At 40.4% G+C, this 22403-nt stretch overlaps 1 protein-coding gene across 4 annotated transcripts in view; it reads left to right on the top strand.

Moving 5' to 3' along the window:
* ARID4B (AT-rich interaction domain 4B) overlaps positions 1 to 22403 on the top strand; it is an 86483-nt gene that overhangs the window by 6314 nt on the left and 57766 nt on the right. The gene's annotated exons all lie outside the window — the stretch shown is intronic.

Raw genomic sequence — 22403 nt, 5'->3', positions numbered from 1 at the left:
TGAAATGCAGCAGTGGTTTCTCTGCAGTTGTAGTTACTATAATTGGCCTTTCAGCTATTTTTACAAAAGTGCACAAATCTGAGTAAGTACGGATCTCGATCTGCTCCTGTCTGAAGTATGATTCAGGTCACAGCTGGGAAATGTTAGTGAGCTGGGGTTTGTACTGCTGCTTGCTTTTTAGTTGATACGCTTCAGTAAAAAATATTTCTCTTCTGCCTTTCCTATTTAGCACTTCCAGGGCTGTCCAGTTACTGTGCTTGCTACTGCTCTCTGGATATTAGCCTGTGCAATGGATTTGTAAAGACTTTTAGGAGGTTTCAACAGGCCTCCAGGGAAATGAGGAAACCTGTTTAGCCCTATGCATAAAGTAAATATTTAGTGATTAAAAACGTCTTAGAACAATTATTTAATAGGTTTTTGATGTAAAATCATATATATATATATAATTGGTTAATGAGAGGATTTTTCAAGGGATCCCAGTATGGAGAAGACTGCAAGCTACTTTGATATTCTATCCTTGACAAGATGGCTATTTTCCTTCTGAATAATAGTTTGAAGCAGGGAAGAAATTGAAGAAAGAGCTATTGTGTGTATTGTGTGCTTTTTTTTTTTTTTTTTTTAGCTTGGAGGCCAGCGTGTAAAGCAGTCTTGACCTGTTTAGCAAGAAGTGTTTGTAGGCAAGCTCTGGAAAGGCAGCTGGGAGACTGTCAAGGCAGGGTGGTGGAGGGTGTTGCTGAGTTACCTGTGGAGAGCGAGGGCTGACGCCACCAGCCTGCGTTACGTGCGACCACCGTGCACCAGCGGGCTCCCGATTTCGAATACATTAACCACAGCTGCATACGGAGCCCTGCTGTGGGTTTCCCTGACCCCGTGGGGAGTACCGTTCAGGCTTCTCTTACGAGACCTCTAGGCATCCAGAACTCCCAAATGACGTAGCCTTTGTGGTGACTTGTGCAGACCACCCTGAGTAGCACGCTCTTTAGAGAGAGCGCTCAGCGGTCGTGATTTAAGCTAACTGTGACGCAGATGTACCAGCGCTCTACACCTCTGTTGTCGAGCAGATCACACCGGCTGGACTAACTGGTGAATAACACTCGGGGTTCTCAGGCAGCAGAGCGAGCCTGGGCTTTTTCTCCTTGTTGAATCCGTTGGTTAGTCCTCTAACAACCTACCCCGAAGTTTTTGTTTTCATAAGCAGTTTGCCAAATTAAGCTTGTACAGTCAGTGAAGGAATACAGTCTTGTCTTCCTCTTCCACTCCTGACTGTTGATTCTTGCTTCTCTTTGTGCCAGCACCATTTGTGTGGTCCTGAGGTAGACAGAATCAAACTGAAATTCACAATCAAGTATATACACTCCTCAGCTACAGCAGCATGGCCTGTCTGTTCCCTAACATTTGGACAGAGGAAGGAGGGAGAGGAAAGCAGAAGTGCACCCAGACTGATTTGGAGTGGCTTAAACTGCTTGTGAACACACCTTCTTCCCCATCCATCTGCCAAGTTACCAGTTTGTAGTCACAAGGCTAAATGTTTTGTAAATTGTCTATATGTGAAATTGTCATAGAGGTTTCTCTAGGCTTGCTTACTAGCTCGAACAGTGCGCTTTTCCAGAGGCTAAAGTCCATGTTTTCTAGAAGGTGTTGAGTTTAAAAGACTAAATGGAATTGGTGATGTGCTTTGAAGGTGATGAACAAAACTTAATTTTGCTATGATAAACACTTGATGTCAAGTTCAGATGATGGGGAGGTTTTGAGTTAGAATTAGACACAGAAAAAGAAAATATTTTAAGTTTTTTTTTGAGGAAGCCATCTTAAGCTTTACTTCCCCTGTCATGTCTGTTTCTCCCTCCTCCATTAAAAGTTCTTACTCAGTGCTTGGAAAAAATATCATTAATGAAAGTGGTGTTTGTTTTTTTTTCCCCCAAACTGGAGGAAGAGTTGGTATATAATTTATATGATTTCCTGCAGAACAAAATTCAAAACTATTAAATTCCTATCCTGTAAAGGTGACAATCTTCAGGTAACTAGCATCTATGTTAATACATCCTGACAATAGGTATTTTTACCTGCGGAGGGAAAGTTGTGCTACTCTTATTCCAAATAAAAACAGTCAGAAACAATAATTTGAGGAGAAATTATACCAGTCTTACTTTGATGAGAGAATGAAAGTCAGGGTTTTGATTCTTTCAATGTTAAGAAGGCCAATATATTTGTGGTGGGTTAGTGGAGACTCAGTGATGGTCAGGAGTTACGCCAGTGGGAGATGGTAGGAGTAAGTAAGGGATATGACACCTTCTGCTTATTACCAGAAACTTGATGCAAAAATATGGACATTTAGTATTTTATTTTTTGAAGAACTGAGGTTCTCCCTGAGCTTTTGTCTCAGATCCTTCCCCCCTTCCCTCTTAGACACCCTTCTGACACTTAACTGTCCATTGTTTACGCTGGTCCTTCTGAGGGCAGCGAAAAGTAATCTGACGTCAGAAAAATTCTGGTCCAAATGTGTCCGATAGGAGCTTTCAGCTGGTGATAAATAACATAATAGGGAGTGATCTTGCTTGTTTGTTTTTCACATTCTCTTCTCATCTGAAAAAAATGTTTCAGTTTGTGGCAGGGCAACCTGATCCACGGTGATCTTTTTTTCCTTTAGATTTCCAGTTATCCTCTCATCAGGAGGCTGTTAGTGCTAAATCTCTTATTTGTATATTTAAAATAGTCCGCTTCCTGTTTTCTTAAAGATAAATGTAGCATACGTGCTTCTCAGGTCACAAAGAATACTTTAAATTAATTTATAATGGTGGAAGATAGACCTCACAGTATCTTGTGTGAGTGTATCAGTGAAAGAACATTATCTTAATCTTTGTTAATGCCGTGACACTTGGATTAATATAACTTCTCTTTCTGTGAGAAATAATAATGGGTTGAGACGTTTTGGAAATCAGTAGATGTTGCACTTGCATTTCAGAATTCAGGAATTTCTGATGGAATATGTGTTTTGCTGCGCTGCTTATTGAAGATAGATGATGCTGTAATATTAAACCAATGTTGCCCAAATTCAATCTCTAAACTCAAGAGATAATATATAATTCTTTTTTTTCCTTCCACAAATATTGAAGTGCTTTTAAAACACAGCAATAATTTTGTTTCCTCTTTTATATCTTCATAAGGTTGTTGTGCTAGCTGGGCATCAAAGAAAATGGTGAAGTACATTGGCATAAGTAATACCACATTATAGTATAAAGATTGGAGTATGATATGTACCAATACATTGCTGTCTGGAACAGAGATGGAGAGGGAGAAAAAAATTGCACTTGAAGTAATTTCCATTTTGTGGATGCAGACTCATTCTGAGGTGTTCTTGCAGAACTTTATAATGACAGTCTGCGTGCATTTACCTACAGGACATGATGTGGATAGATTTGTGATGTTTGTGTCTTCTCTGTGGAAATGTCATGCCTATTTTCTGCTATGTTGGACAGGTTAGAAGACATTTAAATTTGGATTCATTGCTTTACTTACAGATTACTAATACAGCTTTTACATTCCTAAAAATCACAGAGTACAAAAGATGATGTTGCCTGATGATGGACAGTGTTATGTACGTGGGCTGGAATGTGAGAAGTCTATTCTTGATCCATTGTGGAATGGGCTGTTGGGGCTGTTGTTTTAACCATGTTCCCTGGAATAATTTAACATTAATTTCCAGAAAGTATTAGTGTGGATGCTAGATGTCTGTCTGCAGTAAGTCAGATTTTATTTGTTGATAATTCTTTGGCTGTTGAGCTGATATTCTGATTTTGGTTTACTTTGCCTCATGGTAGCCAAAATGTATGGATTGCTGTTAAACAAACTGCATGGTATTAAAATAAATCTCTTACTGATTTAATACGTTGACTTTTCTTGGGCAAACCAGTGTATATATTTCTATGTATACACTTACTGGTGTGGGGCGATTCAGGTTTTTAGAGGCAAGTGACCTGAATGGGTTACTTTACATTCCGTATAGTGAGGAAAAATCTGTTTTGATGACAGCATAATAATAGTGTATCAATGAAAAAGAGGTACATGTATATCCCCTGAGGAAAGATGTTTTTTCTCCATTGGTAATATATGTGGCATTAGTAGTGCCTAGATAGCAGCTCAGGTGCTAGTCAGTCATCTTTTAATGCGAGGAAGGCTGGTTTTTGCTAGGGAATATACACACACAGAGATGTTTGTCTCCCTTCAGTGTCACTGATTTCAGTTCAGTGAAGTAAGTAGACTTTTAAGTACAGTTTTGCATTAAAATAGAGAACAATCTTACCTGTTTCTGACTGGAAAAACTTGTTGTGCAACAGCACTTAACTGAATATTTGCAGTGGTGCAATAAAATCTTAATTACGGCCTGACAATAACTATCAAACATAGCATCTATTACGCGGCATAAAAATCTTTCACGATCCTTAAGCTGGACCGATGGAGTTGCTCTATGTGTGAGCAGTGTATTTATTCAGTTGGATTTCAAAGGAAGCAAATCAGTTTTTGTTGTTTTGTGAAAGAAATGTCAGGAGAAAAAAAAAAGGCAGTAAGCTTTGGGTGCTGCACTCCACGCGGCTTCGGATATAGTTCCAGGTCTTTGCTGCCTACTGCTTTAGCTGTATCTATATGTCCTCATGCTGCTTGTTCAAAATAAAACTCTGGAAGAAAAAAAAAAAAAAAACAACACATACTGAAATACCGGAATGCCATCTGCAAACGCCCCGTGTTTACAAGACAGCTCCTTGGTTTCACAGGAAGCGCAGCGTCTTGCCTTTTACCTGGCGGTTTGTCCTCCCGCAGCTGCTGTGCCTGCTGACCCATCTCCCGGCCCAGCACCCGAAGGAGGCTGTGGGCACGTGCCGATGGCTCAGAAGGGCCTCTGCAGACCTCGTAGCCAGGTGTGCCGCTGCTGGCAGCGGTGATGTGCAGTGCTCCTGCTGCGAAAGCAAAGACAAGAGTGGGCAGAGCAGTCCCACGGTACTGCAGGAAGATCAGGGCTCTGGGCCGTGTGTTTCAGGATTTCTCTCTCACTCATTATCTTCCTAAGCTTGGGGAAAAAAAACACAACCGCTGCTTGTTGTTGGTCATGAAAGTAATTAATACCAGTTTCATTGAGGTATGTCTCTGACAGGGTAACCCGTGGATTTGGCAGGCACATGGGTGCTTTACTGCTGGGCAATGCAAGAAAGCCACGTTGGCCCGGGGACCTGGTGGGATGCCTCCCCTTGAATTCAGAGGACAACAGTAAAATTGTTGAGATGCAGTAGACCTGGATAGACTATTTTTCTCTTTCACTTCAGTAATCCGAAGTGTTACTTTTGGAAAAGAGGCTAAAAAAAAAATGAAGGTTTTAGTATAAGAGGCTTAAAGACTTTAATAAATAACTGGGCTTTACAGAATAGCTTCAGCACATTTGAAAGCAGTGAATATAGTCTGATATCACCTGTGCAACTTAAAAAAAAAAAAAAAAAAAAAAGTACTCTCTGTTCCTGGGTATGTCAGACAGTTTTGTGGAATCGTAGCCAGGATCTTTCCTTAAATAGCCCCTCCCTGGAAATGGCTGCCATTAGTCACAGGCTCAGCCAGCTGAAGATGTTTTGGAAACAGGTGCAGCAATGAGTAGCCAAAGAAGCTCTGGCATTCTGGGTAATTAAATGAGATAAAAGGTATGAACCAAGCACTTAGTGTTCTTTAGCACATGGGCTTTTGAAAGGTAGCCTCGCTGAATGCTAGCTGCTTGCATACACTGTTTGTACAGCACCAAGATGGAATTTTTATTTTCTGCGTAGCACACTTGTATCTAAGAGATGTTAAAGCTATTCAAAATTATGCAGCACTTGATAATTCTCTTTTTAAACTTGCCTTCAAGTGGTTAATTATTTTTCTTTTTTTAGTGTCTGTGTTACTTTTAATGTATGCGTTCTTGGTTTGCTACAGGTATTTCACCGATGGAAAGTTCTTGAAAGGATTTTCAAGTAGTAGGAGTTAGTTGGACTGGAAAAGCTTGCACCTCTGATTTGGATATTGCTTTGTTGGTTAGATCTAGTTTCTTTTTAAAACCCCCAGCCTCCTCTCACAAGCCCAAAGCGTGAATACTGAACTCCTTGCATTTAGATGGAGAACTTCCTCTGTCTGGAAGACAAATGCTGTTGTGGGGTGGTTAATATTTTAGTTATATCCCGTTACCCACGTAAAATTGCACTGAGTTACATATTTCTTCTGAAGAAAGACACGGCCTTGACATTTATTTCTATTGGTGCAGGTGGAGCGGGATGTGCAGGTAACTTGTATGGCTTTGTACTTCCTGAAGCCATACCACAGACCTTGGCAGATGGATCTGAATTTGATTTTCCAGTAGAAGACTCTTGTACTTACCAAATTTACCACTTTTTTTTTTTTTTCTTAAGATAAGAACCACTGGTACTGATACAGGTTATAGCCTCCGTGGAAGGTTTGAGCCAGTGTTTTGTCCAGATTGCCTGAAATGCATGTAGGATGTGTTCAGTTTTTGAGACTCAAAATCAACTTGCTTCACTCTGAACTGACATGGATGCGGAAATAAATTCTCATCCCATTATAATTAGTGCATTTAAAGAGCTGTAGGAAGCGTGTGCTGAATGCAAGGCTGTGGATAGGTCCCTGGGTAGTTCTTGTTTCAGCTGGGTGATCACACAACTGACCACTGGTGGAACAAGCATTACTGAGACATGTGGATAAATGTTTTAGTCTTTGCTCGTCTGGCTGTTGGAATTGGTGGTGTTGAGGAGGTCTGTGCCTCGAGAGCATGCCAGGACAACCCTTTAAGAAGCAAAGGATATAGTATCTATTAAGGAGGCTACAAACTGGGGAGAGGAATGCAAAAGTTAGATTTGAGGTATTTTTTAGTCTTTCTTTAGACTCACATAGGAAGGGAAGTTTGAAATACAAATAATTTGATTCATTTGGAGGAGTTCATCTGTTGGAGGTTATTTTTATTTTTTTCCTTCCTCCTCTGCTCTCTTTCAGTGTTCATAGAGTTCGTTTTCTTCAATTGCATGAAAATAAATAAATAATGGGTTGAGTTAAAACTTACTTAACAGATGAGGAACCATCCTTCTGAACCTTCTGAAAGAAAATTGCACTGTAAAAAATAATTGTCCGTACTTTTCTGGCAAAATACTGTGCTAGTGAAAACAGTTTGCTCAGTAGAATATTCTGCCACAGCAAGGCTGCTTGAACGTCACCCACAGTAGCTGAGTCAGAAGTTGATCTGAATTATGGGTTGCTTTGTGCTGTGAGGAGGCACTGGGATTTCTTTGGGGATAACTTCAGGTTCACTTGTTCCTTCTCTTGGGACATTTGCAGTGTTGTGCAGAGATGCCTGTGTGATGTGGAAATGGCCTAGCTGTCGGAGTACAAGCTCAGCAGGGGTTATAACTTGCCCCATTTTTTTTTTTTTAGGTAAAGTACTTTACTAATTTTCATGCTGCCCCTACTTCGCGTGCCCAGATGAGTTGACACATCCATATTCTGCAAGGCTGTGAATATGCCAACAGTGGCTCAATAAATGCTGGTTTAAAAAAAAAAAACAAAAACAAACACAACACCAATAGACCTAACAGAAAATAATTCTTTGTTCTTCCAGGCTCAGAGAGCTGGTTATGTATGTACAGAGCTGTGCTCTTAACTGATCCGCTGACCGGGAGCTCACCCAACCATTTTTTAGGAGCAGCAGGCTAAACTTGATTTGGATGTGTCAGTGCTGCTTGGGCACTTCTGAACAGTGCAAGTACGTGTGTAGTATGCTCAGATTTCACTTCTCTTCAACCCTGCTTTTGCCTAGCTCTGAAAGCTGTCTTCTGAGGGTCTTAAAGCAGTGGTTTTCAACCAGTCATCTGTGGGTGCCTGGTGTCTTGCTGAAGATCTGTGAAGATCTGTTCTGATCTGCGAAGATCTAGCTAGGTCTGTTAGCTATTCAGGAGCCTCTAGCTCTCTTAGAATTTGGGATCAAAATCAGTACATAGAAAAGTTAGAAAAACCTTTGCCTAATGCAACTATCCTTTTGTAAATGCATTTAAGTGCATGTATTTACTTTTCCCTTTTGTCTGCATACAGAATTATAGGTACCTGAAATCACTGTGTGTTTTCTTCCCCTCCTCTTTGTTGCTCAGAGAGGAAGCTGAGGAATCATTTGACTGTTTTGAAAGATGTAATATCTTCCTTATAGATGCACGTACTTGCATTGTAGCAGGGCTCACAGGCAGTTCAGGTGGGGTAGAACATTCTCCAAATGTTGTAAAAAGATGGATGCGATCTCTGCGGTACTAAGCTTAAAGTACTACTGATGTTTTCTGTATGTGTGGTTAGTGCATGCTGATAGTGTATGCTGTTAGTGTCTTAACTAACGTGATTTTAAATGAAATAATCGTTTATCAGAAAAATAACCCTCTTTATAGGAAGCTTGGAGAGAAAAATCAATGTTTTTTCAGTGTAGAAGGGAAAAAAAAAAACAACATAGGAAAGAATGGTCTGCAGAAGACACTGAAAAATAAATCTGGAATGTACCACACGGAATACCTGGAATCATTAGTTAAAATATTGGAGGAAGGCTTCTGCAGCATGCGTTACACCACAAGCTCTGGAGATCTGTGGAAATCTTTCTATTGAAAAAGCATTTCTGAAATTTAAGGTCTTATAGCAATGTACTGAACCTGGGACAGAAATAACTGAAGCAGTGCTTGTTTGGACAGCAGGAGTATGCCATAGGCGTGCAATTGTCTAGTGATGTGAATGTTTTCCCCCCAGCTAGAATTAGGGGAAGAAGGAGCAGCCGTTTTGTTGCTTGCACAGTCTCTCATGTCCTGTTTCTGACGGATCCAAGGATCCTGCGTGTTAATGGGATGTGAAAATATACGTGTTTTGGGGAAAATGGCTGGTGAAGTCTTCACTTTGGGATGGGGGAAGGATTGCTGTCCTGAGCTTGCAAAGCTTGTGGTACAGATACACCTGTAAAGAATAATGCTTTTAATATCCACGTGCCAAAACTTGCACCGCAAAAGTAATAGCGGTCAGGGTGCTGTTTGTTTATATACTTCCCCCAAAAGGTATGTATTTTAGTGTCTAGAAAATCAGCCATTATCTGCAGTTATTTAAAAGGTTTATTTTGTTGGCTTATTTGCCTTTGAATTTCATCCCAGTTTCACTCTGTTAATGGCTTCAAACGTCCAATTGTGGCAAAGGGAATTCCAGAAAAGCCAAATATAAGAGTGAAATATTTCTAAGCCAAACTATTATGCTCTTTTTGTGTGTATTAGTTGTTTACCCAAATGAGATGCTCTTTTTTAGCTCTTGGGTAACTTTTCCCTCTGGATACTAAAGCAGAACAGGTTGCTGAGTAGGGGCTAGCTCAGCAGTGAGGATCCCTCAAAATGTTCCAAATGAGGATTCAGTTACACTGAAACTTAAGGAAAAGCTTACAGATCAGGGTATATCTAGTTGAATTCAGAGATCTTCCAAAGTAAATGGAAAAATACTTGAATTTGGCTGTTCTGCAAACTGTAATTCTTAAAAGTTATTGCTGGTGCCGAGCTGGAAGAGAAGACTGGGCTGTGTCTGCCAGATCTGCTGGAGCCAGGGAGGAAATTTGAGGGCAGTTCTGCAGAGCTGCTCAGTGGAAAGCCAAGCAGAGACTGGTTCGAGTGTCCTCAAGTGCATCTTCAGGTACCACGGCATGTGTCTGGTTGGCCTTGTGCTTTGTCTTAGATGCAAACCAACTGTTTGGAGGGAGAAAAGGAAGCAAAATTTAAGCTGGTGGAGAGAGTAACTTTTTCCTGTAGTTAAGATGTCTTTGTGCCACTTTTGGTGTTATATAGTCTGAAATGGGGACTTAACTAAATATACCTCCACCAAGTCTGAACTCTCTGGAAAAAACTGGGTGCAGGAACTGTGATGGATTGGATTATTTGTAGTGATACTTAATCTTTCTTCAGTTTGTTTTCTTTTTTTTTTTTTTTTTATATCAGTGTCAGGCATGGGCTACCTCTCTGAAGGGGAGAGAGGAAGCGTGTTCCTGTGACTTTAGCATGTCTGGGAGTGTGTGTGCTGGGTCATACAGGGCTTGTGGGCTCCCTGGGCTAGATCCCTGCAGAGCCCAGGAGACAACCAAAGGAATATATTTTCTCCAATTTTGATCTCTTTGTCATTATGGAGGTAAGCTGAAACCAAGGCTTTCTGGATCCAGCACGCTTTGGTGGCTGCTGTGGCTGTTAAAACTCAGTGCAAGTAAGCTTTATCCTTCCCTGTGCAAGGCGGTGACGTGTTTAGATGCTTGTCCAGTGGTATGGTTCTGGAGAGTTTTCTTGGTCTTTTGTAAGTCTCTGCTTCTTAAATGTCTTAAAGATTGTCTCAACGCTGGTCTTGTTAGTGCTCTGTAGTCCAATCATTAAACTTCATACCCCCGCATGTCAGATGTTAGTTTTGACACGACTGATCCTGTTTGTAAGCTGAATTTAGTCAAGTTCCTATGTTGTGGGAAAATCTAATTTAAAAAAAAAATTAATTTTGAAATCAGTTCTCAGTTTATTTTGGACTTCTTATTTTACAAAAACAGATTATTAAAAAATATTTTGTTTGGTTTTATAATATGGTGATAATGGTACTTGCTAGTTCCATATTTTATATATATATACACACACATATATACATATACATACATACATATATATAAAAGAATCAGCACTCAGTCTGTTCCCACAGACTGCCCAGTTGGATCGATATTTTTCATCTGAAAAAATGTTTCACTGGAAAAGCTAATACCTGCTTTGTTTGCAAATAGTGTGCAATGGATGTAAAATTTAACATAAACTGTTTTTTTGAGTGCTATCCAAGTAGATTAGACTTTGAATACAAACTTAGGTTTGACCTTGCATGTACTCCAGTACTGAAGTGCTTTCAGACAGTTTAAAGCCACTTCAGGAGTTCAGTGGAGATGTTGGACTGAAAGCTGTTTGTAGATGCCCAAATCTCTGACTTGCACAGAGGAATGAAAACTAGTTTAGTGGAATTATCTGAGGAAGAGTTCGGTAGCTTGATTATCTAGTTATCTAGAATAAAAAATCAAGTCATGTGGTACATGTCTGAAGCCACTAGGTGAATGAAGAAAAAGACATTTAATTTTTCTAGGGGAAAAAAATAAATCTGGAGTGCAATGATTCAACTCAATAGAGTGGTAGAAAACTGTAGCTTAGCAAAAGTAATGGCAACAAGTCGCTATCGTATCTTCTGGGTTGCTGGTCATTTTGTACTCCTCAAATTTTGTATGAACTACTACAAGAACTACTCTTGGCAGTAGGTAATTCCTGTCATCAACTTTGAATGCTTAAAAACATTTTGGTTTTGATGGTTACTTTTTTTTCCCCATTCCTCCTCAGGTAGACGGAGATCTTAAAATTTATCCTTGCCTTTGTGACTTTAGGAATAAAGGACTGACTTGGTTTTACAAAGCTGGTTTTCTGACTTCGTGTAATGACCACAACTTCATCCTGATGATGGTCCATTTAGCAGGAAGAAGCAAGAGAATGAACATAGCTTGCTTTCAGAGCAGTTCTGTTCTATTCGATTTCTAGCATGAAGAAGCCACATCCTTTATAAGGACAGAACTGGCACAAAACCCTTTAAGTTTTCAGAAAGTTCCTATCAGTTCTGTGACATTCAGGACTGTTGTGATGCTTTACTTGCTATTTATTTTGTCAGCTCATACAGTTCTACAGGAGAGAAAATCATATTTCGCTTCTTATGCAGGTAGTTGTGTACTTCGGGTTGTAAATACAGCAGCAACTGTGTATGTTAGTTATTTCTCACTTAAAATCAGATTCCTTTTTCTGTAATAGCCCCCATTTCTCTTCTCTCCCGAGTTTAACTAAAGGGCCTATTCTGTGCTTTTAACAGATAAAGCATTATGAATATTGCCATTTCAGAAATCTACTAAGTAACTGTATTAAGTACAAGCTATGTTACCACTTTTTTGGGTAAGTATTAAGGAGAATGCATTATGAAATTCTAATCCATTATAATGGGATGCCTTCGAGGCTAAGAAACCACAGCTGTAATAGCCACAAGATTGCAGGATTTCAGACCAATGAATGCGAGGACAAGGCAGCCAGCTTTGGCCTAGTTAATTTGTTGAGAGGAAGTGGGGACTGACTGCAACAGCTCACTCAGCTTTTAAAACTGAAGAAGCGAACAGATTGCTGCTCAGCAGAGTTGTGTATAGTGTATTTTTAAAATTAGTATTGTGATAAGTAAGTTGAGCTCTAAACAGATGAAACCATGTGCATGCTTCCTGTCTGTCTGAGACATCACACAAGTGCCCGGGGGAGGAAGGATGAGTTTTGATACACATCAGCACGTATCAGAAGTGGTAAAGCTGGTATTTCTTTTTGCTAGAGAAGGATAGAATGGTTTTTCCTGATCTCTTTGATTGGCTATTTCGTACGTAGTGTAAATTACACAGTCTTTAAAAGCACAGAGAACACTTCAGAAGCCCTTCCTGTTCTGTAGCTGCCTTTATCACAATGTCTTAATTATAGGAGTTTTTTGATGAGTCAGAATTTGACTGTCAATAACTATAGCCAGATTAGGTGTAGTCTGAACTACTAATTTGAGCTTCACTTTTGCATTCTTTCAGCATATATTTAGTAAGACTTTATTCTGTGTCTTCAAGGCTTTAAGTCTTTATTTCATCCCTTACGATCTCTTCAAGTACCTAGCTACACAAATGATTAACTTCCTCTTTTAAACCTAAAAGCCCTGTTCATCCTGCAGCCATGGGATTTCATAATGCTCCAGACTGCAAGATTAAAGAACCTTCCAGTGTCGCTTCTCTCTGCGCCATGAAAGAGTGGCCAGGCACTACAGGCTGAATTTGGTGAAGGACTGTAGCTGGATAACACGTGGCTGTTTGATGCTTCGAAGTAAGAGGCAGGGCTCTGCAGAAGCCTCCTCTGTTACTGTGAACGTGGGCAGAAAGATGACTGGCCAGGTACAGGACTGCATGAAGCAGCAAGCACCTTTCGGGTGCTTAGCACAAGACCCATCTGCAAGCACTCATGACTCCTTTGGGCATCCCGTTTCCTTCAAGGTGACTGCGCCCAGGGTTTGCTGCACTCCAAATCCAGTGCAGGAACAAACTGTGTGCTACATTGAGCAAGCCAAGGTCCTGGGGGTATAGAGTCCAGACCTTTGCACTAGTCACCTTTTAGCCTAAGGTCTTAGTGTCTGGGGTTGAAGACAGCCAACAGGCACGGCTGGGGAGCCGTCAAATCAGCACAGTTGCTGGAGTTGCATGGCACGGTACGTGCCACATTAACAGTTCGCTGCTATTGAAAATGGAACGTGCTGCATCCTCTTTCCTCCTCCCCTCGGGGGTAGTTCTGGGGAAGACAATAGCCAAAAATAAATGGAATGTGAGGCAATACCACAGCCTTGCCAAAAAGGCAAATGTCATGCTGGAAAGTAAAAATACCGTTTGCAAACTGTGCAAAATAGCCTGCTAGCTTCTCTTGCTTTCAGTTAGGCCGTACCTGGAACACTGCATCTGGTTTTGAGCACAGGACTTGAGGTAAGATGGGAGCTAATTTAAACAGGCTTCAGAGGAAAGCAGTTAGAAATACTGGGTGCCTAAAAAATGCAGCTCCTAATGAAATTGTACACAAGAACTTTTTTTTCCTTTTGGAGATCAGATTACTCTAAGGAGGTGTATCTTTAAATATGAAAACTGCAAAGAAAGCAGAAGCACGCTGGCCTCCATATGCAGTATTGATAAGAAAAAAAAATAAGGGTGGCAGAGAGAATGTAGCTGATATTACGGAAATAATAAGCAGTGGAATATACAGCCTACAGAGAGTATGGAATATTCACTCCTGAGTTTAAGAATAGATTTGACAGACATCTGTTATGAATAATACAGTTAAAATTATCCTGCCAAGAGGAATGGCCTTGATAACCTTTTATGTGTAATTAAGTTTGTTTCTTGTTACCAAGGATCTCATCTGTCTGAATTTAGTCTCCAATAAATTGGTTAGATTAAGTTATTGTAGTCTCACTGTAGGTATTTTTTCAACTCGTTTTGTTCCTGAATGTCCTGTCCCTGGCTGGCAGTTTGACATCAGCTGACAAGGCGGCAGTTGAGGGAACATGAACATCCCCCCTATAATTTCTTGTGTTGCTGTATGGTATTAGCCAACTGCACACCAGAATGTACCAAAAGCATGGTGGTATCTGCTACAGACACGTTTTCTGTTGATCGCAGGTTTGCATTTGTGCATAGCTTCCATTTGTGGATCTGTAACTTACCAGATAGTCTTTAGGACTGATTGATTAATCAGTAGGAAAGATGTGCCATATCTTCACTTTGTTTCCTATTTATATTTTTAGTTTCGCGTTGGTTGACAGTTGCATGTAGCTTTGACACTACTTCTGATACTTGTTTGACATCCTCCTAGTTAGCAAGAATGGCAACACCAAAATTGAAATGCTACATGTGAATTTTCACCTAAGTAATGTGTAATTCTTGACAGTTTTACTTTTTAGTGTGATATTAAGAAAAAATGCTTTATACTGCTTTGCAGATCAGCTACAGTCATGATCTGTACAAGCTGCGTTTCATGTAAGTATAGAATAGCATCTTAAAATAAATGCATAGGATTTCAGAACATAATTTTATCAAAATATCTTCAAACATTACAAATCTAAGGAAACCACAGCTGTAGTTAGTGCCTTGACTTGGATCAATGTTCTAGAAATTTGAATTAGTACATGTCATTCCTTCAACTTTGCCTTTCTGTTCTAATCTATGAATAAAAATAAATCCCCTTATCCTCTCCCCAGCCCCCCTCCTTGCCAATGATTAGTTTAGGAAGAATTGTTCTAAGCGTGGAAATAAACCAAGGCAAGACATTTTCTTTTGTGTTTGAAGAAAAGGCAGCCATGGTTTATGGCCTTTTTTTTCTTTTTTAAGGCTCTGTTTTTCAACTTGGTATGAATTTGTGCAAAGTTTTGGGCAACAAAATATTTCAGAAGTAAATGATAATAAACAGATACTTAATATAGTACAGTTTCAGTGGGGGGTTGGGGAGGAAGCAACATTCTTAGATAAGGATCTGATTTTAATTTCTGTTTGCCATTCCTGTTCCTGCCATCAGATTCATTATTATTTTATCGGAAAGCATTGTCATCTTTTCTCTCAACCAAAATGACAGCATTTTTGTTATCTGAGATGGGTTTGCTGTAGAATACAAATTATTCCTTCCACCCTTATAGATTTCACTGTTTTGTATACTGTTGCACTGAATTTTTAAGAACTAACTTATTAAAAAGAAAACAATAATTAAATTGTCTTTGATTGGAACTAGAAACATTGCCAAAGAATTATCAAATTGTTTTAGAAATAGTGTGTTTTTAATTGATTTTATTGACTGTTGATTTTTTCAGGCTCCACGTAGTTCTATATTAGTCGCTTCATTATGTTGCTTGGGAACAACCTGGACTAGTTTGTTTGATTAAACTATCAAGTCTTTGTTCCAGTCGATTTGGAACACAAGCATATCATTAGCTTCTCTTCTTTTCAGTCCTTTGAAACATCCCAAGTTTTCCGCACTTTAAGCAGCATTTCTAGACAGATTTGTGGCATGCTTTTAAAACTGAGGCAAGTTACCCAGATCTAATAATGTAAATCTCCTAAGCATTATCTGAAGCTTTTAACTCTTAGTTGGAAAAAAGAGTGTTTGTCAAGAAAGTGATTGACTTACTTATATTCAAATGTAAAACATATATCAAGGGCTACGTTATTACTAAATTATTTTACCATCTAATAACAAACATGTAATATTTATGTATTTCCTGAAATTTATCATATTTGAATACCTTTTGATTCTTGCGCTAAAACATGAAATCAGAACAGTCATTGAAGTATCAGTGACTAAAAGAGAAGTCTTCTTTTGAGAACTTCCTTTTAGAAGTTGGTTATGACTTTTTTCATCTTTACATATGGAGAAACAACACTCAGACTTCACTTGGGACATACAGAAGTTGTAAAAAAGCATGTCGGACCAAAATTAGTGAAGCTGCACCATTTGCAGCACTGCACTCTAATGCTAAGTAGTTTGAATATTTAGTTAAACCTTACAGAGAATTGCGATCTGGTAGCTATGGCGATGATTGACTTGAAAAAAGATTTTAGATTCAGCAGGATAAACAGTGGGAGCAGACACTCAAAATGTCTTTCCTTCATGTGGTCTTTTGGCAATGCAGAGCAAGAGAAGAGACCTACATGAGGAATTTAAAAGAAGTGGGATTAGTTTTTGGAGAGTACAATTGGATCTGGAGTATTTGATTAAATAAAACGTTCTTATAGAGTGATATGCTATACTGATGGGGAAAAAATGAATACAGATTTCCATTCTAATGTCTCAAAGTACTGTATAAACATCAAATCCCTACTCCCCTTTGGGTAAGATATGCATGAGCCACATTTTGCAGACTGGAAAGCTGGTATGTACCTGCTGGGTTGCATGGATGTGGAGGAAGTCTGTGGGCAAGTTGGAAACAGAATCAGAATTCAATTCTTTCTTTTTTTTTTTTTTAGGCATAGTCATCTTTATGGAATTGCTGTTTAGAATAAAATGAGAATTTAAAGTTTGTGTTTGGAAATGACACTACTCATTAAATTTCTGGATGGAGAATGTAGTTGCTCTTTGGGTATAATTAGGATAGATGATTTTTGAATCCTTTTCTTTGAAATATTTTTCATTTTCTGTGTTGAGTTACTTGTACAATTCTATATCAGTTTAGCAGAGTTTAAAAAAGGTAATAGGGTTATTAGTTCCATAGAAATCTAACTTTACACAAATCAATACAGAATACTCATTTTGCATTTAAGACAAATATTTTACAAAAGGAATATTGCCTGTTACTGGATTGAACCTCTTGGTTTGGGTCTCTTGGCCCTTCATGATCTTAGTATTTGTAAATCTTTTCTGCATAGCTCATTTTGATTTGGAGAAGAAAATCAGCTTTTGTGTCTTTTCAAGTCTTTGAGAATTGCGACTAAGTTAGATGTGGAACTAATGTAACTGGATACTTGGAAATAAAGGAAATCTCCCCTTTGCACTTGGAAAGAAAACTAAAGCTATGAGAAGTTGGTTTATAACTTCTAGACATCTGGCCACTAGCTTCCGTTAACTTCCACCTTAGTAAATAAAAATATGAAAAAAACTGTCTGCCACAGTTGTGTGATGTCTGCTTATGAGACTGGTGAGGTGTTATTTGAAACTTCCTGTAGATTTTCAATTGAAACGGGTTTCTCTACAAAAAGCCTCTCTGCTCCTCTCCTTTGAATTGAGAAGCGTTCAGTTTGATCTTGATGTTCCTATCCTAATTTTGATTTGCCAGTAAGACATTGATAGCATTGAGTAGTTTTTTTCATAAACCTCATAATTCCTAGTTTGGTCTTTCTTAGAGCTGTACAGCAGCAACAAAACAACAAAAAAAATGAAGCTGAAATCCGTCAGCCAGAAGTAAATTTGCCTAAAACCCTGTCTTCCCCTTGTGCTTTCACGTAATAGCCTTTCCATGTAAAAGAACAGCACTGCCCTTCATTCTGTGCTGTAGCTTGCAAGTTTCCAGAAAAATTAATCCTGCTTCCTGTTGCAGTGCTTTTTTTTTTTTTAGTCTCCTTGGCTTCAGTCTTTTTTTTTTTTTTAGATGTTGCATTCCTCGCTGAGCAGTTACGTGCCTCAGTAACAGGTTTTTATGGAAAGCTTTTTAGAATTTTTCAGAAATGTGTTGCTCTGAGGAGAGGAGGAATGTATTTGAAATCAACTTAGGTTATCTGCCAAATTGAGTATGTTAAATGTGGCACAGTAATAGGGTTTTCCTGGGTGGCTGCTGTGATGAAGTTGACTGTCCTTCCAACCACAACAGGTTGAGTTTGTAATTAAGAATGCAACTTTTTGCTCACACTCCAGGAATTTGGTTACTTAAGAGCCTGATTCTGCAGTGTGTGGGCAGGTCTATGCTACGGGGTGGAACTTAAGGCAGTTTGAAAATATTTAAGCAAATAATAGCAATAATCTTTAGTGAAATACCTTAGTAAGTGGGGAGAAAGTGTTTTAATGGTTTGTGTTTTTTTTCCCTTTTTCCATTAAAATGTATCTTCAAAAATCGTCCGTGTGATGCTGGATTTACCCTTGTTTCCCCCCCAAATGGGGTTTCTGACCCCTTGTTGGACTGGCTTGAGGGTGCTGCTAATTCTGCAGGACGGAACAGGGGTTTGTCAGCAGCCACGTGAAGCTCTGGCCATTCATGAGAAGCTTTAAGGATCTGGCTGGATTTCGCTCTGAAGTAGCGGGGTATTACTGTTTGGTTGGTAATGCTGCTTGGGGGGGCTGTGGTTGACGGGAACTGAAACGGTAATGTGTGTGATGCTGGCTAACGGGGTGCTGCGCTCCGCAATTAGGGCAGGTACACCGTGAGAGACAACTTGGTAGAAAAAAGTATTTCCACTGTTTCTATTGCTTAATATGAACAAGGAGAGAAAAAAAGTGTGTTTTTTTTTTTTTGTTTTTACTAAGGAATTAATTTGGGTTCCTGGCAGGGGAGAAGGCCTAGAATCTTCAACAGGCTTTCTGTAAACCTTGGTCATCAAAAACAAACATGTTAGATTTCCAGTTGAAAGCTAAAACCAGTCATTACTTTTGAGTAGTTTGTGGTTTTTTACTTTCTTGAAAATGTTTCATTCGTTTCCTGATGTGGGAGCTCGGTGAATTGGCCAGACCCTGCCTTTTGAGTGTTTAACCCAAGATGCAATCCTGGCTTTTTGCAAACTTTGTCTGTCAGAGAGACAAAGGGGGAAGGTAGAGGCCCAGCTTTCTCTTGGCATATTAATCTGCAAGCAGTCCTGCAGGCTTTCCTCCCGAGCGTGTCGGCTGTGTTTCTAGATTGAATGCTTAATCTTGTTTTCATGTGGTTTGCTTGGAACATCCTGTGTGCAGTGCAGAGGAATACAGATTAGGCGATAGAAATAATGCATTCGCGCACGGTGTATTAGAAGCACTTAGAGGACAATGTAAAGCAGCTTTATCGGCTGCTGCATGGCCTGCCAGACCTCACGGAGGAATTGCAGCGCAGTCACACAGCACGGCTGAAGGAGGTGTGGGGATGATTTCATCCCACGTAGACGGAAAACACCAAAACGTCCAACGCAGCCCTGGAACAGCCTCGAGGGGTAGGTAAAAGCACGGAGCCGGCACTTGAACGGCTGACAGCCAGAATTTTATTGGGAATTGCTCTGCAGGAGGCTGGGTACCCGCCCACCCCCCGAGCCGGGAGCCCTCCCCGGGGCCGCCTCACGGGGCCGGGCCGAGCGCAGCAGCGAGCCCCCGGCCACCCGCCGCGGGCCGCCAGAAACTTCTGGCAGCTTCTTGGCGCCGGCCCCTCCTCTCGGCGCCGCTCTGCAAGCCGCCTCCTGCCGGCCCCTCGGCGGCTCCGGGATGCCCGGGATGCTGCTGGGGCCGAGCCGAGCCTCTGCGCCATCCCCTGATGGAGGTGGTCTCAGGGTGGCCCTGGTAGGAGGCTGCCGGCGTGAGAAGAAGTGGCTCGCCCCGAGGATGGCCAAGTGGCAGCACGGATGAGGTGGAACGGCTGCCAGGCTGTGCCCGTCGCTGGCTGCACATTGAGTTTATATTCCCTGTCACGCATCACAGCGTGCCGCTTGTTTCAGTTTCCCATTTTCAGCTGGAACCCTCAACCAGAATGAGGGAAATCTTCTGAAAAGCCCACTTAGGTGATTTAGGGGAAAAGTCATTTAGTAGAGCTTCCAGTGGAATGCTAAAATCACAGAACACGTTCCTAGGAGCATCCATTAAAGATTTCCGATGGCAATTGGATACTTTAAAATGTCTAAATGATTCATAGTGGTTAATAAAGAAGTGTATTTCACTGGTATAAATATTCATGTCAAAGCCACTCCGATACTGTATTTCTAGTAAACGTACCTACAGAGGTTAAGCAAATGGTCCATATGCTTGGCATTCCTCACAATTACTCTATTTACAGTGCTAAATATTAACTAATGCCAGTGAAAGGAGTTAACCATTGTAAAAGTAGCTTCGGGAGTCTTAGACCAAGGATCAGAATTAACTTCTAGGGGAGCAACAGAGATCAGTTCCTGCAGATGTTCATTCTTTGCATGAATGTTCTTTTTGGAAGAAGCTTTTAAAAGTAAGGCAGAATAATGATGAATTAATCGCTAGTTGTATTGATTAAGCTCTTCATAAAAACGAAATTGAAATCCTATTTTGAAGTTTGTTGATAATTGCAAGTTGCCTGTTCCTTATCCATAGACTTCCAAACAGTCAAAGACTGGAGCTTCAAAATATATCACTTCTCTTTATTTTTATTTTTTTAATTAAGATTCAGTAGTAGTGAAGAAAAGGCATTTCTTATTTTCCATAAGCTAAACCTAACATTATGATTCTGTTCTCGAGATCATCCTTGAGATCATTTGTGTGGCTGTATTGGGAGGCATAGACTGGTCCTGACACAAGCAGCTCTTGCAGTCTGTGTTTGTAGGAGATTCCTAGCTACAAGCGTGCTTGGAGCTGTCTGTCTTAAAATCTTTCTATGAAGTTTAGAAGATAACTGACATGAAAGATTATCAGCATGGTAGTGTTGAAGAGTTTCCTCACTAAGGAATGGGGAGATCAGGAGGATGCTCCCCTCTTAGAGCTTTACTAACTTTGCAGGAGAATCTGACTGTTTGCCACTGTTCAGATTTATGTTGTGTGAAACAGTCAATTGATCTACTGAGAGCACTAAGCAAAATCAAGTTTATCACCATCTGAGTCCCTGTCTCAGCATCCTTCCAAGTGGAGTAAGTAAAGCATTTCAGCTTGCCTTGAAGGCAAGTACTACATTTGCACTGTTACAGAAGCAAGAAGGAAATGAATTTCTGAATCTCAGCATTGTTAACAGCTACCTACTTAATCTCAGTTGAATTTTATTGTTACTAAATCTGTAATAGAAATGGATATGTGTTCATGGATATACTACTCTAGTGCAGTCAAGCATGCATGCGGAGAGGGAGAAGGGGGGCTGGGATTCATTAGAGCATTCATGTTTCTGATCTTGACGGAGTATATTGATAACAATCTTCTAGTATTCCGCAATATATTTTATTACCTGAAAATGAGTGTTAGACTTGAAGAGTCAAGGTAAAATGTTATTAGTATGGAGTTAACTTTGTAGCAGCTCATGTCACTCAATTTCAAGTTTTGCAAAAGTTACAGTTCTTGAGCCCTACATTGAAGCATCCAGGTGCCTACTTGCCTGCCTGTACTTGTGTCCTATCAGAGCTGGAAACAGCCAAGGGGAGCTACCTGCTGTTGGGTGCAAACACCTAGGAACATGCACAGCCTCAGCAGTAGTGCGGGGAGCTGTAGAGGACTGTGGTATCTCCATATTCTTCCTGTGGAGAGCCTGGCTGTGCCAGAGTTGTCTCTTGTAAGCTGTGCCCAAGTCTTTAGGGGTGCAGAGATACCCTGTGGGCATAAGCAAGGGCCTAGATCTCTCTTCACTGTTCTCATTTGGGGCTGCATGGAGGCCTGCAGCTCTTGGACATGTAGCTCATTGCTGTTACTCATCTACCCTGTCTTCTGACCCAGCTTCTACAAAGTGATCCAGAGAGGTGGTTCTTCTACCTCCTCCCCCAGATGATGCTACGAGAGGTTGGGTGAGAGGAAACGGACCTCCTCTGAAGGAACAGAGCCTTCCTGAGCCTACTCATGCTAATCAGACTCTTGTTCTACCCCTGTCCCTGGAACATTTATTTCCCTCCTCCTGTTTCTCTGTTTGGGTGTTACCTGTTCCTCCTGTTGCTCGTTGCAGAACCTATTGCTTTGTCTGGGCCCTTCACTGTTGTTGTGCATTTATTCTATCATCATTCTCCTGCTGTACTCTGTCCCTCAGGACATGCTCCTGGCAAGCATCCATCCATATAATTTACTTTATGCAAGAGTTTTAATATTAAAAAAAAAAGTCTCTCCAGAAATGTTCTACTTTACATCAGGTTCATTTTTCATTAGCATATGAGAGAAATAAAACAAGCGCCACAGTCTTCAAGAGATGCCTCAAATCTTGAGGCAATTGCAGGAGAAGGTGGAAATGCTTGGTTGGCCTTCACCATCAGAGCAGGGCTGACTGGCTGCTGCACCCCTGGTGCTGCAGAGGTTGGAGGTTTATGCGGTGACTTGTTGCAGACAGCCGTGGTGTCAGATGATGATATTTATGGTAGCCGTTGCATGAGTTTAGTGCTGCGCTCTTGTGTTTCTAGTGCTGGGATACACATATGCTGT

This window comes from Anas acuta, chromosome 3, assembly GCF_963932015.1.
Source record: "Anas acuta chromosome 3, bAnaAcu1.1, whole genome shotgun sequence".
In the NCBI taxonomy this organism is placed as follows: domain Eukaryota; kingdom Metazoa; phylum Chordata; class Aves; order Anseriformes; family Anatidae; genus Anas; species Anas acuta.
Note: the sequence above shows the minus strand (reverse complement) of the source record. Positions and strands in the feature narration are given on the sequence as shown.